Source organism: Mastomys coucha, unplaced genomic scaffold, assembly GCF_008632895.1.
Source record: "Mastomys coucha isolate ucsf_1 unplaced genomic scaffold, UCSF_Mcou_1 pScaffold17, whole genome shotgun sequence".
Lineage (NCBI taxonomy): Eukaryota > Metazoa > Chordata > Mammalia > Rodentia > Muridae > Mastomys > Mastomys coucha.
Genome location: NW_022196899.1, coordinates 16,502,325 through 16,516,975, shown reverse-complemented (window position 1 = coordinate 16,516,975; position 14,651 = coordinate 16,502,325). Strand labels below are relative to the sequence as shown.

General features: G+C 38.1%; 1 long non-coding RNA gene across 1 annotated transcript; it reads left to right on the top strand.

The window, feature by feature from the left end:
• Window positions 1-571: 571 nt before the first annotated feature.
• On the top strand, window positions 572-6,948 carry LOC116094757. The gene is made up of 2 exons (XR_004120294.1): window positions 572-713; window positions 6,694-6,948. It is a non-coding gene; the product is annotated as an uncharacterized LOC116094757 (long non-coding RNA).
• Window positions 6,949-14,651: the final 7,703 nt, after the last annotated feature.

Below are 14,651 nucleotides of genomic sequence, written 5' to 3'. Positions count from 1 at the left end.
CATCTTACAACTTCTAGCTGTTATTCTTATGTTGACCTTCGTCTCTCTACAGCATTGCCAGAGTGTTATTGTAAAGTGCATTTACTTTCTCAGCTTCTATACACTTTTTCCATTTCCATACATTCCAGTTTATATTACAGAAACATTGTCCTGTTGTCTCCATCCCAGATACATATTTCAAAGACATCTTTTCTTGTTTTTTTTTTTTATTATCTTCTTTGTCTGGAATGATCGTTTAGCACACTCCCCCAGGCTTCATGGTCAACCAAGGCATCTGAATTCGTCAGCTTTCTATGGTGACTGTAAATTGTAACTTATAAAGAAATATGACTAAACTTTACAGTTTAAACAATTCTGGCCCCAAATTAGATGGTAACACTACTTTTGGGTATGTAGCATGGCAATAAAAAAAAAAAAAAGTCTTGACTAATGACAAGAGCTCTAAGAACTCGTGACAAAGTAATTCCATATAACCTGTAGCCAGGAAACAAAAGAGAGAAGAAAGGACTGGGGCCCCACAGTCCCTGCAAATGCACACATCACAATGACCAAAGGGCCTCTTCCTGTTCCACCTCTTAAAGATTCTACGACCCTTCAGAAACACTACTGCGGGCAGCAAGCCTTTCATACAAGCACATTCGCAGAACATTCCAGATCCCATCTTTAGGGATATCTCTATATCATTGAAGTCATCATACTGCTGAGAAAAGCAGGTACGAGCAATAATAGAAATAGAGATGGGGAACAGGAGGGAGGGAGGAAGGGAAGAAGAGAGAGAGTGGGAAGGAGGGAGGGAACAAGGGGGATGGAAGGAAGGAAGGGGTGGAAGGAAGAAGGGAAGGAGGAGGAAGGGAGAGAGAGAAGAAGAAAGGCTGAAAAGGATTACCAGTGCAAGAAAGAACCCACTAACATAGTAAGTTGTTGGAAATAAATAAGAATGTTCGCTTTAAATATCAGTATTCCATCGGATTCTTCAAAATAGAGTAGCACGTGGAACTACATGTCTTCCTTTTCTTAAATTGTTATTTTATTTTATTTTATTTTATTTTATTTTATCTTATCTTACTTTATGGGTATTTTGTATGGGTATTTTGCCTGCACCCACCATGTACATGCCTGTACCCTTGGAAGCCAGAAGAAGGCATCAGATCCCCTATAACTAGAGTTGTAGACCTTTGTGAGCTGTTGTGTAGATGCAGGAATGGAATCCAGGTCTTCTGGAAGAAGTTCTCTAACTACTGAATCATTTCTCCAGCCATATGAATATCTTCTTTACAAATTCACTGGAAATAATATTAGTGGTGTAAATTCTGAGTTGGTCGATAATAGTATTTCTGAGAAATACACTGCCATTGGAAATGCTTTTATTCAAGCCATTCTGAGAAAGATACTCTGATAATATTTTTACTAAATTAACTCTGTATTTTAAAAACACTGGTTATCCAATATGAGGATTTTCCAGATCTTTTGACTGCTCTCTTTAAGGATATTAATTGCTCACTAGAGAGTGGCATAAAAGGCAGAATATCAACCACCTCTACCACTTGTCAATGCCCATAGTTATAAAGTATTAGTAAAGAGGATGAGACCATGGAGACTAAACAATGATTCACATTGTTGTGTTATACAATGTCTCATTATCACAGATAATGGTAAATGGACTTTATTAATCCCTTGTCTTTCTAAGAACTAATTTTGGAAATCTTCATCTTGTCATTACTGCAGGCTTTTATCCATTCATACATACACTTCTGAAGCACATACTGCAATCTGTCACTAAAAAAATAAACATAAATGATTGTATTACTGGCCAACAGCAAGACCTTGTATGTACCTTGCAGCAAATGCTCATATTGTTAAAACAGTACTTCAATTACAATGAAATAGTACAAAACTTTAATTTAAATTGAAGAGAGAAAAAAATCTATGAGAAATCCAATCATAATCATTTCAGCTAATGTAACTCTTTGTGTGAAAACTCTAAATATGTGAAGATTTTGTCTCTCCTTTTAAAAACCACTATAGAGTTTAGCACTTTTAAAAAAAAAATTTCATTACTAGTACTACTACTACTGTTATCAGTCTGTGGTTGTTTGTGTATGTGTAAATGTTCCCTTGTACATGCCATAACACACATGTGAGGGTCACGGGATATGTTTTTCAGTTCTATCTTTCTAATTTACTTAAAACGTATTTTGATCTTTGTAAGACTGCTTACACACAGGGAGTTGTAATATGCACTGCATGTGCCGAGTACCAACAGAGGCCACAGGAGGATATTAGCACCCACTAGAACTGAAGCTACAAATGATTGCAGGCTGCCAGGGGCTAGGAACCAAGGCTCAGTCTTGGGCGAGAAGACAAGAGCTGTTCATCTGTCCAGATGCTTCTTTCTGTTAGACTCGGACAGCAGTGCTCTTGTTGTTTCTCCTCCTGCACAATGTTTTATTATGAAGGCCGGTGGTTCTCCATCTTCCTGATGCTGGGACCCTTTAGTACACGTCCTTATGTCCTGGTAACTCCCAACCATACAAATATTTTGTTGCTAGTTTAAAGCGGTAATTTGATACTGTCACGAGTTACAATTTAAATATCTGGCATGCAGGGGAGGTGATGTGCAGCTCCTGTGAAGGTGTGATTTGACACCCAAAGGGGTCACAACCCCTAAGTTGGGGACCACTGTCCTAGGCAATCTTTCCAAAGTTTTTGGATAATTTTCTTATCTCTACATCCCATTCCACCGAAGAATGCTGGGATTAAAACTGTACATAGCTACATCTGGGTTTTCAATACGGGTTTCTGGGTCTTGAACTCAGGTTTTCATGCTGTCACAATAAGCACTTCTTTTCGTCTGTTGAGCATCACATGGTCCAAGAAAGACATTTCTAATTAACAACATTTATACATATACTGTCATAACCTTGGCTTTTATTATGGCTTGTGTTGTCTGTATTATGTTTGCAAGTATTGATCTTGCCCATGAAGTGAGTTTTATGGAAGACTAAATTTTTGTTCTCATTCTGAGAAACACAATATATTAAACTCTTAAACAATCCTTACTGACTACCCAACTTTACAAGAGCAATTAACTCTGCTTAAATGACCACTCAGAATTAATGTTTTGAAGTAGAGCATATTTCAAAGGGTGCCTACTTTCTAAAGGTTGAGACAGTTTTATATTACCTGTTTCCTAAATCTTCCTAGCTTCCTTTGGCAGGAGTAAATATTCACACAGTTAAATGCCATGTAAATTTATGTCGAAGGTTTATATTTTGGGTAATTCCTACTCACTCAGTAATAGTGTTTTCTGATTCCTCTCTCACCTTTGCGGCAAATAAACTGAAAAATGCAGGGGTTTCTTGGATGCTAACAAACAGGAAAAAATAGGTCTGTTGACTTTTGGTAGACCAAAAGACCATACCATTATTGAGACTGAAGAGAGGTGGCACAGTTGATTGCCTCTTGTTCTTCCAAGGACAATTGTTCAGTTCTGAGCACCCAACTTTGGGTAGCTCACCAACACCTGTAACTATCTCTCAGGGATCTAACATCCTCTTCTGGTTTCCATAGCACCCACATAATCATAGCACTCATCATCACAAACAATCAAACATTAATAAAAGCCAAAAAGTTTATACAGATATTCCAAATCTCTGTACACACAATGAATGATTTACAGCATTGGTCGTTTTGTAGTTAGACCTTTCTGAACTTCTGAACAGAAGAATTTGCCTTCCTAGGATTAAGCTCAGGTCACCAGATTTGACATCAAGTATCTTTATACAGTGAGCAATCTCACAGCCCTCACTGTTATTGTTTAAAAAGAAAATTAGATGAATAATAAACACATTCTCAAAAAAACAAAGTACTATCAGTTAATTGTCTTCACAAAGTTCAGTGATATTTTTGTGATGCTGCTGTCACTAGTTAAGCCAATTTATGAATGAATTATGAAAAATATATCACATATATAGTGACATGAAGATGTTTGGAAGCAATAGTGTGTCAGGAAAATAAAAGACATATGTGTTCTTTCTCATTTTGCACTTGTTGAAGGAGGACAAAAAATGTTACCATTTCTATTCATGAAGTTTTCATGCTGGTACTCATCAATAGAAAGAATGGATACCAAAACCTAGTAGTGAAAAAATTTCAGAGGCTTAACAAAGGCAAATTCTACAGTTTTTGTTAAATGATGGTAGAATTATATTTTTTAACCAGCATTCATAATTTACACTTGAGAAATCTGCAACTATTACTATTTTGATTTTGTATTTTAGTTTCATATTTAATTTACAATGAAATATATTAAACATACAAGAAAATACATTGATCATAGCTGCATGATTCAAACTGAAGAAAGGAAGGGAAATTTCTGGATGAGAGAAGTCCTGAGTGACTGTGTATCCCTGACATTGTCATGGTTATGTCAGCTCCATGGAGGAACGGCAAAGCTTTTCCTCTGGGAATGAGTCTCAGAAGAAAATGGCAAAGGCTTCTCTCTGGTATATTGTGGGTGTTGGTGGTGTATCCATCAAGCATAGTCCTTTTTTCTTCTAGAAATGTATAGCATGAAGACAGCTCACCTACAGAAACTGTGCCGACTAAGATTTGCTAAGTCTGTCTCCTTGGTCCATTTGTACCCCATAAACCCTGCCTCTTTCTTTTTGTGTAATAACACCACATCCTTGTTCAGCTGTATGCAATAACCCTGCCTCCTTGTTTGACTGTATTTCATAAACATTCTGAGCTTCTAGGATGCTGTTGTTTCTCCATCTGAGAGCCCAGACCACCCAACATCAGCTTTCTTTGTACATGTCTGTGCCCTTGTGTCTTTCATTACTTCTCTACCCCGAGTCAGGTCAAGTCCCTGGAGACTGTCCATAGACACAGCATCAAGCATCACCACAAATTGAGTGTACCTGGAAAGCCACTGTTCAGAATGAGCAATGATGTTAGTAGTGCTCTCAGTGTCCTGCTTTTTTCCATCCCCATTACTACTTTCCCTACTTCCAAAGGTGTCCACACTTCAGGGCTCTGAAACCACTAACCCTCTCTGCCTCTGCCTCTGCCTCTGCCTCTCTGTCTCTGTCTCTCTGTCTTTGTCTCTCTGTCTCTGTCTCTCTGTGTATCACTCTGTCTCACTCTTTCTCTTTCTTTTTCTATGTCTCTCTCTGTATATTTTTGTGTGTGTTTGCGTGTATGTGTGTGTGTTTGTGTGTGTGTGTGTGTGTGTGTGTGTGTGTCTGTATGTCTTTGGATTTTATTGCTATGAAGGAACATGACCACAGCAAGCTCTTATAAAGGAAAACATTTAATAAGGCTGGTTAACATCATGCTGGGAAACATGGCAGCAAGCAGGCAGACTTGATGCTGGAGGAACTAAGAGTTCTACATCTTTATCTGAAGGTAGCCAAGAGGAGACTGTCTTTTGCAGGGAACCAGGAGAAGTCTAGAATTCCACACAAAATAGAGTTTAAGAAAATACATCTCAAAGCTCACTCCCACAGTGACCCAATTCCTCCAACCAAGCTATACCTACTCCAACAAGCCCATACCTCCTAATAGTGTCATTCCCAGTGGGCAAGCATTCAAACACATGAGTCCATAGAGGCCAAACCTATTCAAACTACCACAATGTGTGTGTATGTGTATGCCAGTTAACACATGTGGAAGGCAACTTATGTATGTTGACATATGTGGAGGGCAGGAGTCAATTCCGGTGATATCATCTAGTACTATTCACCTCGGTTTTCAATGAGGGTATCTCAATATGATGTGGATCTGAGAATTATCCAAGGCTGGCTGGCCAGTGAGCCTCAGGCATTCTGTTTCTCTCTCCCCAGCACAGGGATTACAAATGCTTGCCAGAGTTGGCTTTTTATGGGGTTCTATGGGTTCAACTCTGCTCTTTATGATTTTGGAGCAAGCAATATACTGACTGAACTATCTCTTGAGCCCATTGATTAGTTTTTTTCATTGAAATTTATATATGTGCAATTCATACAGAGAGTCATGAGAGATATCCAACTCTCCCCAGGACACTGGGGCAGAGCCTAAGCACTTTTAGAAATATTGTTAGAAATGTTAGTCTTGCGTGAGTTCTCTAGTCTTTTAGCATGAGCACCCCTTGACACCTACCTGAAGTAGGCTACTTAGGCCTTTGAATGACAGTATACAAACCCTTCAGCATTGCAGCCAAGAGCAGAGAACCGTCACGTGAGTTGCCCTCTATCTGGAAACAATACTTCTTCTATCCCAACAGCACAGCTATTTTGAACACTACGATCATTCTGAAAACATTTCAATTGAATAGACCTCTGGACCAAAGTCTCAATGCCTACTCCAGGAAACCTTGCCCAATAGGACTACTCCAGACAGCCTTTTCCAGCCTTAGATGGCAAGTATCCCAAACAACACAAGTGCTGGTTATGATTAGATAACCCCAGAAGCCTATGTTTCATGACGAAATAGTTCACTCAGTGAAAAGCTGATGATTGATGCAAAGAGAGTCTTCAGGAATAGCCACTGGTTAGTGAAAAGAGCATGTGCTTATTCCTGGTTATATACACAGTCAGCAGAGCTGTCTTCTAGTCCATTGCCCACTGCTGTTACAACATTAGGCCTAGTAAAAGTCTTCTCCCAAAAGGTATTTTCTTTGTCAACTTTCAATGTCTTTTATGTCTTACACAGATAGGGTGTGCTGAGCTGGGAAACAGATGAAGCAACAGAAGAACAGCAGAAAAAGCAGTCACTGCCTTTCCAGGGGCAGCAGCAGGAAGAGGGCAGCTGCAGACAGAAACAGGCCTGGGAACTTTAAGGACAAGATGCACTGACTTCTACCAGTAGCTGCCGCAGAAAGCAGCTATGGACAATTAAATTATAAGCCTCCGTGATGTGCACCTCTATTAAAGTGTTCTTGATGTTTCTGGTTTCTAATTCAGGAAACACAAGTTTCTGTTCTCAAGACGTGTCGCTATGAGCTTCTGAACCTGCTTGCCAGACCACAGTCCTTTGACTTTCATAAGCCCCGGACCACCAACTTTCAAATACCTCTCCACACTTATTTGTGACTTCCAGTCATGCAGAGCAAAAGGACCCCAGTCATTTTACTGATGAAGTAAAATTTGTAGACATTCAGGTCTTCAATTTCATTCAACTGTATTATTGTTGTACACATATTCGTCAGCATTGTGATGTGTCTCATCCGTCATGATTATTGCATAGGTTTACGACTGTCTCATTCTAGTACAGACAGCCATCTGCATCCTACTGTGAGGATTTTTGTTTTTTTTTCCAGTTGGAGACAATTACAAATTCCTTGTACATAAGCATCTGCTGATGAATATATGGATTTACATCTATCAGCTTTGTACATTTTAGTGCCATCGCTGAGCAGCATAGCATGAATACACTCAGCTTTAAAGTCAGATGCGATCAGGTGTTCAGACGTCTCTCTAACAATGCACAACTCCTGTGGCAGTGCGTGAGCATCCCAAGTGTTCTACATCCTCAATATCATAGGACTTCCTGCCCTTAGCTTTTTAACTCAAGAAAATATTCAGCTCTTATCTAATCTGTGAGGTCATAGGAAGTGAAAAGTATAAATAAGATAACCCTCACACAAATAGTTGGTACTGATAACTCTTGAAATAAAACATTCTTCAAAGTTGACATTCAACAATGCTTCATCAATAACAATGAACTTGCTAAATATCTTTCTGGTGATTCTAAAGCCTACATTCATACCCTATTGGGGATTATCAAATTAATCTTGTCATTTAGACAAACCATATATACATATATATATATATATATATATATTATAAATGTATAATATATATATTCTATCATGCAATACTTTGTGAGTCTGTGAGAGAAATAAAAATGAAACCTACAAAACCTGAAGAACTACAGATAGGTTTCATTCAATGTCTCCAAGTCACATACTTGAAAGAATCTAATGTTTTCCTTACAGTCATTCATTCACTCATTCAACTTTGATATTGCTGAGAAATATGCGGGATGTTACAGGCACCTAGTCACACAAACTATAGTCCCTATTATCAAGCAATTTAAGACTGATGGCAAGCTGGAAGACCACATGTATTCTTATAAGCCAGTAATAGTACAGGAGTATGACTGAAAGAGAGAAGAAGCCACACTTAGAAACCTTACCACTGTGATACATTTAAGCTGATTTGTAGCCTGAATACAAAAGGTAGCACTAACCCAGGTCTAGGGTGTTCAATGCAATTACTCTCACTGCTCAATTTCCTTTGATAGCTTCCCACAAAAGGCTAGAACTGTTAACATTGCCGAATTCCAGTCATTTCTTACAACAAACCAGGGATGTGCTGAGCTGTCTGAGCTCTCACCTGTCCTTCTGCTCTTTGAAGTAACAGAAGAGAAATCTATAGTATTTTTCTGTAGCTTTACATCCTTTCTCCCATAAAAGGAAAATCCAAAGTTTTCAAACGTACTAAAAGGAAAAATAATGTGATAAAGTTTAAAGAATGCCGTTCTCAGTAGACAGTAAGAAACCTGCATGGAACAAAGGTACTTGAGACAATGTAGCTGAGAAAATGGAGTGAGCGTGCTGCCTCCCAGCTCAGGATGTTTCTGGCACTGAGGAGAGGAGGAGACAGCAGAGGGAGAGAATTGCAGTTTAACAAAAGCTTAATGTCCTCTCCAGGAAGAGGAAAATGGTTCCAAGTCATTAAAGATAAAATAAGTGTTCTATAAAAGCATCAGAATGGGAAAAGATTACTTCATTCACAAATGATCCAATTATTAATACAATGTAGTTCTTTTAAAAAAATAAAGATGTCAAATTACATTTGCAATAATTTCCGAAATGTAAATGAAAGCTACAGTTCTAGCCAAAGAACTGTCTTGAATATTTCCAGGTGTATTAGCTTTCTATAAATGTGACAAGGTCATAGTTTTCATTCTGAAGGGCAGAGGAGACACAAGGGATTTTCCTGTTTCATTTTATTTAGTGACATTGAAACAATTTGAGGAGAGATGCTTATTGGAAGACACACAGACACAGCACCATCCAGGCCGGGGGAGATGGAAATATTCTGCAATTTCAAAAGTCAATGGAATTTCACAAACGCTCTCAGTGCTCATTATTGACTTTCAGGATAGATATTTATACTAATAAAATGACTCAGTGCTTTCTGAAGCATTGATGACACAAATGCCAGGTCACTTCAAACACCCACCAATGTTGTGAGTTTTACTATCTATTAGTATTTGTTATACAACTCTTCCTGCAGTGATGTTCCCATACAAAGTTAAGAAATGGGTGGGAAATCTCCAACATCAAAACTTTGAGCAAAATCAATTATATTTCATTATAAATTAAATTTACACAAAATAAGTAAGCTTAGTTGAATTATGAGAAATCCAAAAAACAAAGACCATTTGCTATTTTACACAATTATGGGGAAAACAATTTGTATAGTGCCAAAAAATATCATATTTTCTATACTTTCAGTGGTATATGGTATAATAAAATTTTAATTGAATAAATAAAGTAGAAAAGTAAACTATCTTCTGAGATTCTAAAAACCTTTTGTAGCAGTACATATGGTACATGTGTATAATACAGTGTGTGTGTTGGTATGTGTGTGTTGTTGTTGTTGTTGTTGCACTGTTGCTGCTGCTGCAGTTAGGGATTAAACTCATGGCCTTGAAGCTTTGCACACTAAAAGCAAGTTAACTACTCCTGGCCTGCACATAAGTTCCAATCTTAAGCCATTTTAGTCTTTTTTGATAATTGCCATTTTCACCTACATTATATACTGAGATTTTCATTTATATTTTCCTAATAACTTTTTGATGTTAGATGCTGTTCCTACCCTTAATAGTCATTTGAATTCCTCTTTTGGAATAGGGTTTATTTAGAATGTTCATTTTAAAATCAAATGTTTGATGTTGTGGTTATGGTTTTATTTAGTATTCCATTTGGAGATTCCTTTTTATATATTCTGGGTTTGAATTCCTTTCTGGATATATAGTCCACTAATAATTAATTTCATTTTATATGTTCTCTACATTGACTTCACAGCCTTTACAATCAAAACAGAATATAAAATACTAGATTACTTTTCTCTTTGCAGGACTTTTCTGATCCTATTTTGGCCACTTACTGCTTATTGTGTCTATTGTCAATATCAGCTACATGCCCATAAGCAAAAATGTTAATCAAAATGAAAATATATCCTACTAAATATTTAATTTCATTTTAAAATGTGATTTAGAGACAGTCACTATAAAACCATAATAATCATGAATCAAGAATAAAATTAATAAAAATCCATCAAATTCACATTAAAATTTAATATTTGTGAAGAAAATTATTCCTACATGCTACATGTACTAGGGGAAAATTGACTCATTAAAATATTTCTTTATACTTGCATTTCTTGCTGTATCAATTTTATATCCAGAAAGTAGTTGAAGAATTTTAAAATGAAGTATAGAAATAAACAAAAAACAACTTAAGAAATAAAAAAAACCTTAATTTGTGATCAATTTTTAAAACAAAACTATACTAAGATAGCAAATAAGAAAATTATACAACTTCATGACTAGGGAAAAACAGAATTAGCAATTTTGAACATTAACACTACCTTCTTAGCAATTGGGTTAAAAGACAGCACAAATAATTATAGATATCTCATCTTCTAGTAGATTGTAAATTCACTGGAAGCGTTCTTAGCTCTTAAGGATATCTGTAATGAAGAATTTGAACAAGAAGTTTGGGGTACAGAGATAAACAAAGAATTCTCAACCAAGGAATATCAAATAGCTGAGAAGCACCTAAAAAAATGCTCGACATTCTTAGTCATCAGAGAAATGCAAATCAAAACAACCCTGAGATTCTACCTCACACCAGTCAGAATGGCTAAGATCACAACCTCAGGTGACAGTAGATGCTGGCGAGGCTGTGGAGAAAGAGGAACACTCCTCCATTGTTGGTTGGACTGCAAGCTGGTACAACCACTCTGGAAATCAGATGGAGGTTCCTCAGGAAATTAGACATAATACTACCAGAGGACCCAGCTATACCACTCCTGGGCATGTACCCAGGAGATGCTCCAACATGTAATAAGGACACATGCTACACTATGTTCATAGCAGCCTTATTTATAATAGCCAGAAAGTGAAACAACCCAGATGTCTCTTAACAGAGGAATGGATACAGAAAATGTAGTACATTTATACAATGGGGTATTACTCAGCGAATAAAAACAAGGACTTCATGAAATTCTTCAACAAATGGATAGAACTAGAAAATATCATCCTGAGTGAAGAAACCCAATCACAAAAGAACACAAATGGTATATACTCACTGGCAAGTGGACGTTAGCCGAGAAGCTTGGAACCCCAAGATACAATTCACAGACCAAATTAAGTTCAAGAAGAAGGAAGATACTTCGGTCCTTCTTAGAAGAGGGAAACAGACCCTAAGACCCTCAAGGGGAAAAAGCCCATTAAACTGTATTGGCACACTGAACCTAAGGTGGCCTTGGACAGCTATATTTTGGCTATGAGAAACCATTTTCACTAGCTTTACAGAAGCATCCCAGAAGAGCTCCTCATGAGCATTCACATCAGTTTTCTGCTAGAGCATCTCTCTCCTTAGTGTTGTAGAAATTATGGACCCTGATGAGCAATTGGAGACCCTTCATGAAGCACTGAGATCGCTGCCGCCTGCCCACTGCGAGACGCATGTGGCACATCTCAAGAGAGTGACCCTTCACGAGAAGGAGAATCTGATGAGCGCAGAGAACCTTGGGATCTTGTTTGGCCCAACCCTCATGAGATCACCAGAGCTAGACCCCATGGCTGCCCTGAACAACGTACGCTATCAGAGACTGGTGGTAGAGCTGCTTATCAAAAATGAAGACACTTTATTTTAGAGTTTTGATTTGAGGAGAAAAGAAATGGTTTACAGATGAAGGAATGTTTTCTAGTAATTTAATTAGCTTCATTAGCTGAATTGTTTCTTCGTCAGAGGTTTGACCAAATTCCCAGATTAAAATGAAGGAACTTCCTGTCATTTCTATAGCACCACTCAGCTGTCCTTGTAAAACAGTGAACACACATTTTCTGGTCCTGGTAGTCCTGGGTCTTTATCATGTTAAGAGAAACTCAGGTTACTACGTGATTACCCCATTTTGCCGAGGAAACCCCATATCGAGGAATCACAAGACATGTGCCTGCACCACCTCTCTGTCCTGGGTTGTCTGTGGTTGTCGCCCAGCATGCTTCCCAGAGGGAAGTGTCACGACTTTGCTTTTGGGGTCCATGCCCATGGTTTCTGATGCTTGCACACACACGCACACACATATACAAGCAGTGCCCTGGCTGTTTACATTACCATCCCTGTACCATATGCCAACTCTACAACGGCTCCTTTCCAGCTTCTTCCTCATCCTCTGATATAGTGCTTTGTCTTCAGCAGAAACAAGATGTGTTTCAGACATGTTACTTCAGTAAGCTATCAATAAAAATACACCACACAGCATTTTCTGTTAAGTTATTGGTTTTCAACTATAAATTTATATTTTTACCTGGCATGCAGTTATTAATTTATTAAATTTGGCTTTTAGAAATCAAAAATAAAAAAAAAAACAAACAAACAAAGAAGGGGGAACAAAATACCCATGGGAGGAGATACAAAGACAAAGTATGGAGCAGAGAATGAAGGGAAGAGCATCCAGGGACTGTTCCATGTAGGGATTCATCCCATAGAGTCACCCAAACCAGACACTATTGTGGATGCCAACAAGTGCTTGCTGACAGGAGTCTAATATAGCTGTCTCCTGAGAGGTTCTGCCAGTGCCTGACATATTCAGAGGTGGATCCTCTCAGCCAACCATTGGACTGAGCACAAGGTCCTCAGTGGAAGACCTAGAGAAAGGACCGAAGGAGCTGAAGGAGCTTGCAGCCCCATAGAAGGAACAACAATATGAACCAACCAGTACTCCCAAAGCTCCCAGGGACTAAGCCACCAACCAAAGAGTATACATGGTGGGACTCATGGCTCCAGAAGCTTATGTAACAGAAGATTGCCTTCCTGAATATCAATTGGAAGAAAGGCCCTTGGTCCTGTGAAGGCTTGATGCCCTAGTATAGGTGAATCCCAAGACAGGGAAGCAAGAGTGCATGGGTTGGTGAGCAGGGGGAGGGGGGATGGGATAGGAGATTTTCGGAGGGGAAACCAGGAAAGGACATAATATTTGAAATGTAAATAACGAAAATATCTAATAAAAAAAGAAAGGTTGAAAAATCTCAGTGGTAGTTTTTAATTTAATGAACAAAGAGATATCCAATTATTTCTGGCCATTAATGAAAATTAAGACATAATATTTAGGTCGGGTTGGGTGGCACATGCCTTTAATCCCAGCACTTGGGAGGCAGATGCAGGTGGATTTCTGAGTTTGAGGCCAACCTAGTCTACAGAGTGAGTTCCAGAACAGCCAGAGCTACACAGAGAAACCCTGTCTCAAAAAACCAAAAAAAAAAAACAACCCAACAATGAGAATACTAAAGTGAAGCAGAAAAATAACCCCAAGCTTGTGTACTTCTTGTTCTTCATGTTTATAATAAAATAGAGAATAAGGTGAAAACTTTTAAGTCAAAAATACACTTAAATTATTTCTACATAAAATATTTCAATGACTACAAGAATACAAAAATAATTCATTTTTGTCCACTGTATTAAGCAAAATGTTGATTTCAATTAGTATATTCATACTAGCGACAGGGAAACCTCCTAAATAAATACAGCATGTCCAGACATGGAAATAAGGAAACATAGCCATCAGAAATATAACTAGAGAAATAAATATACCCCAGACTTAGAAATGTAGAATGAGTTATATATTCTAACTAACCCATATAAAAAACCTGGTGTTTGATTTACAAGCTACAAGCATAGATGAGGCTTGTCTTTACCTGTTCCAGCCTACATTTCTGCCATATATCCCCTGTTCCTTGCTCTTTCATTCTCACCCAGGTTATGCTCAGGATCCATTTCTTCTGGCCACATGCTCATGATCCATCTGGCCTCATGGAGACCTTCTTCTCTCTCCATCTCCTTCTCCATCCCCTCTCTTCTCTCCTGAGACCCCTCACTTGATCCTCAGGTCCCACCATTTTCTCCCTGCTGTCCAATCACAGGCTCTAGATTTTTGTTAACCTATTAACTTTAAATTGGGGAGCAAGGTTAGTGTAACCAAGGCTAGTGTAAATGGGAATATACTCATCTTGGAGCAACCAAATCTTGGGGTACAGAATTTAGCATTTGAATATATAGCAGGACCAGACCAACCACAAAATAGATTTATGCTGCCTTGAGAAAACCCAGCTAAATTTTTATGAAGGTTCTACAAAAGGTGATTTCTAGAAAAAAATGAGTGTCTAGCATTTAGAAAAGCAAGTCTCTGGGCTATGATGCTATTTAGGCAGTCTTGGTCCAAAATCAGGCACTCAGCCTCCTGGCTGGAAAAGTGGACTAATTTTGTAGGAACTGTAGCAGTCAAGTCATCTTTAAAATATGGTTAATACTGAAGAAGAAGAAGAAGAAGAAGAAGAAGAAGAAGAAGAAGAAGAAGAAGAAGAAGAAGAAG